The 4,376-nt window shown below is 44.1% G+C and overlaps 1 pseudogene; it reads right to left on the bottom strand.

The window, feature by feature from the left end:
• Positions 1-3,801: 3,801 nt before the first annotated feature.
• On the bottom strand, positions 3,802-4,092 carry LOC102832702 (annotated as a pseudogene).
• Between the last annotated feature and the right edge of the window lie 284 nt (positions 4,093-4,376).

The following is a 4,376-nucleotide window of genomic DNA, read 5'->3' on the forward strand; positions in this document are numbered from 1 at the left end:
GCACCTAACAACAACAACAACAACCTTCACCTAAAACTCACACGGTGAGGAAATCCCCCAATAGAAATGGAGTCTGCATACTCATTAGCCAAAGAAAAATGACAGGTGTCCACTATATCACAGCCCAAAAATGTAGCATCCGTATGCATTGAGAATAAATTACAAAATTTCTTAAAGATATAGTAGCCTTTAAATGATGACAGATTTTAAGAAGGAAATAAAATGCTTAAGCCAAGATACTAAACTGTTCACACTGCTGATTTTGTATGTTCAAAGCTTCAATCTTACCTCAGCCATGATATTTTTGAGCTGCAGAATACAAAGAAATTTGTTGTTGTTAAGTACTGTCAAGTCAGTTCCAACCCATAGCAACCCTGTATAGGGTTTCCAAGGAGCAGCTGGTGAGCTTGAACTGCAGACCTTGTGGTTCAAACCAACTTGGGAGACTAGCGTATTAACCCACAGCGCCACACCAGGACTCCACATTGTTTATAAAGATGAGTAAAAGTCATTCTGGTGTGGCGCTGTAAGATCAGCACTGGACTGCGAACCTCAGGGTCAGCAGTTCAAACCTACCAACTGCTCCTCAGAAACCCATACAGGGTCGCTAGGAGTCGGAACCAACTCAAAAGCACTTAACAATAGCAACAACAATAGTCACAAATTCAGTGCCCCACATTGGGCAGACTTGTGGTTAATGTCCAGATGTTTGCCAGGAATTCTTGCTCTGAAGGCAGCAAAAATTACCAGTCGAAATTCAATGTTAATCAGTTAGCAGTTTGCTGACACTCTACCTAGGGCAATTTTAGAAGTTGCGGTTCAGCAGTGCATGATCATTTTTTGTTGTAAAAGTCCTGCTGCTGGCCTGAATTAACCCAGGAGAACTTTCAACTGTTGGTCAGGTTTTCATTCTCCGCCTCAATCCTCCCACCTCAAAAGAGCAAGACTACAGGTTTGGTTCCCTTCTCAACCCAGGGTCTACTCTGGAACTCTAGGGACTGGGAAGAGCCAGCTCAGCCTGTGGGAGGCTGGTGGCTGAGTAGAGGAAGGAGCAGATGAACACGTAGGAGAGAGGATTCTTCTTAGTAACTAGGGGTGATCTGCAAGGTAATCAACAGGACTGACTGTGGAGGAGTGGGCCTGAAGGCGAGAACAGTAGGGAAGTCTACTGCTAATACGCAGAGCCTTCCAGTTGATTCTAACTCATGGCGACCCCTTGTGTTACAGAGTGGAATTGCTCCATGGTGTTTTCTTGGCTCTCATCTTTATGAAGCAACCCACTAGGCATTCTGTTGCCTCTTGGTGGGTTCTAGCCATTAATCTTCAGGTGGTGGTGGTGGTTATGTGCCATGGAGTCGCAACCGACTCATAGCGACCCCGTACAGGATTTCCGAGGCTGTAAATCTTTACGAGAGTAGAAAGCCTCATCTTTCTCCCATGGAGCGGCTGTAGTTTTGAACTGCTGACCTTAAGGTTCACAGCATGATTTGTAACCACTATGCTACCAGAGCTCCCTAATCTTCAGGTAGTTGTTATTGTTAAGTGCCTCAAGTTGGTTCCTCATAGTGACCCTGCATGGAGTTTCCAAGGAGTGACTGCTGAGTTTGAACCACTGACCTTGTGGATCAAACAAATTTGCAGTCCAGTGCTTATCCTATACCACACCAGCACAAACTGTTTGCTCCACCCTAAGAGGAGGAGTATAGGTGCTTAAGATGGACGTTACCTCAGGACGTTCTCTCATCCCAACCCAGCAGCAATCACGTTTAGGAATTTACTCCATGAAGTCCCTGGGTGGTGCGAACAGCACTTGGCTGCCTTGAAATAAATGCCTGGCAATCTATTTCTGAAAAATCTTCTATTGAAAACCCTATGCTCCATTCCTACTCTGACAAACATGGTATTGTCATGAATCAGAACCAAGATGACAACTGGTTAATTTATCCCACAGATATACCTATGCAAGTACATAAAGACATATGTGTAAGAAAGCTCACTCAAGCACTGCTGGCTATCACACACACACATAAAACAAAAATAGGAAAAAAAACAAAAAAACCAGAAATAACTGTCCAACAACAGTCTAATACTTTACTGTATGTTATGCAATCATGAAAAAGGTAGCATATAAATAGATACAATATTGTTAATTCAAGTGAGAAAAGAGAGTTTCAGAAAAGTTTATATAGTATGATTCTATTTGTTTTAAAAAATATACAAGGAGGTTTCAAAAAGTTCAGGGAAAAAATCCATTTTTCCATGAATTTTTTGAAGTTCCCTTGAACAGTCTTGTGTATGTATAGGGACCATTTGGAAGGATAACCTAAAAGCTGTTTATTGTCCTAATTCACGGTATTTAATAGTGAAGGGGAGGAACAAATGGGAGACCCTTACAATACTTTTCACTTTATAACCTTATTTCCATTTGATTGTTTATTGTGAGTATGCAGTCTACTTAAACTAATTTAAAATGTTGTAAAACTAGAAGAATAGCTGCTGGAAAGGAACGTAAAATTGGTCAGTGTCAAGAATCAAGGCATCAATAAATAATTTCCCCTAAAAGTGGCCCCTCTGTGCCTGTGGGAAGGCAAGCTTCTCTCAGCAAATATTACTTTTCTGTTTGAAGGCCAAAGGGAAAAATCAGCTGTCTCTGGCTGTTCCTTAAAATTCCTCAGACTCAGGCCTATAGTCGGCTCTGGCGAGAACCTGCTATCTACCTCTTGCCAGCCATCTGGGCACATTGTGAGAGAGGCAAGTCAGCGGGAGACACGTTCTGGGCCTCATATGATAGCCAGACTTAGCTGAAAGGATGCCCCCACACACAAAATTTTTAAAAATAAAAATCAGTAGTTATTGAAAGCATGGGATTAGAGTTGAACTGACGTGGTTTCAGTCGTGACTATGATAAAGCAGTGATGTTATTGGCAATGATTAAAAAACCAAAGGAAGCTGTTTGAGAACGGAACTGACCTTTAGAATAGAAGAATGACCAGATCTTACTAACCACCCAGGTACACTTTGTCTTCTTCTGGAAGCTTTGGAGCATGAAATCTGAAGGCTTTTTGCCTGTGAATAACTCCAGCCTTCTTGTTGTTAGGTGCTTCGAGTCGGTATGGACTCATAGCAACCCCATGCACAACAGAACGAAACACTGCCCGATCCTGGGCCAACCTCACAATCGTTGCCATGCTTGAGCCCAATGATGCTGCCACTTTGCCAATCCATCTCGCTGGGGGTCTTCCTCTTTTTCTTTGACCCTCCACCTTACCAAACATGATATCCCTCTCCAGCGACTGGTCCCTCCCCAGCATAGCAGAGCATCATTCCACCTTGCACCCAGGTTCCAGTGTTCAGAGGCCAGGTTTTCTTGAGTACCTTATGTGAAAGCTTAACTGCCCAAGTTAGAAAGATTGGATATTTAAAAGTGGGGTTTGGGCCACTTCTCTGGCAGGCACATTCCTAGACACATCTTTTTTTTTTTAAAGCATCTGGGTTGTTTTTAGTTACAGAAAAGCAGCCTTTCCGAAGGGTGACAAGTGAACTGAAGGTTAGGAGGAAGCTGGGTGCGAGCCCTCACAAGCTCTTGCTCCAGCCTGTGGAAGTGATCAGAGAAGGACTTCATGGATGGAGAAGACCCCTAGCCAGGAACTCCTTTGGTAGTATGGGTGGGGCACCAGCTCAGCCTTGGTTGCTGAAAGTGGGCTCTTAGGTGATTTCCACTTGGGGTGAGTTGGCATGATTAACTATTCTTGGGGGCATTAAATTAAGCAATAATACAGGGAGATGAGCCAAGAGAGTGGCTTATTTAGTTGGATTCTGAATCACAATCAGGAAATAGTCTTTATCTGGTGCAACCATAATTTCATTTTTCTTTGAGCGAATTTGAAGGAAGGTAAGGTCGTTCTGGGGGTCAATTTCTCGCACGATGCTGCGTGCCTTGAAGATGAAATTGTGCATGAGGTTGGCATACTGTGTGGTAGTGGAGTTGTCCATGGTGCTCTTGATGGGAATGCCTTCCGTGTTCACCATGATGATCCCCTGCACACCCTTCTGGCTCTGCAGCCGGTTCAGGGTTTCTTCCACCTCTGCCATCTCGATAGATGGGATAGCTCCGTGTTGCTGGCACTCAGTACAGTCCCTAGACACATCTCTTAATGGTCCTCTAGTAGTGACGTCACACCCTGAGAGCCTCAGAGACTGCCTGCGCTCCTATTGGCTCCTCCCTGCTTTCCACAGGCCCAACATGGGTATGCGATGCAGGGCTGCTGCACTCAGTCATAGTTGTGGGAGGAGATTCCTTTCTTCTCTGTGCCCAGTAAAACGTCACCACGTGGAGATACAACTTTGGAAACTCATCACGGTGCCAATGATTCCCC

This window comes from Chrysochloris asiatica, unplaced genomic scaffold (genome assembly GCF_000296735.1).
Source record: "Chrysochloris asiatica unplaced genomic scaffold, ChrAsi1.0 scaffold00022, whole genome shotgun sequence".
Lineage (NCBI taxonomy): Eukaryota > Metazoa > Chordata > Mammalia > Afrosoricida > Chrysochloridae > Chrysochloris > Chrysochloris asiatica.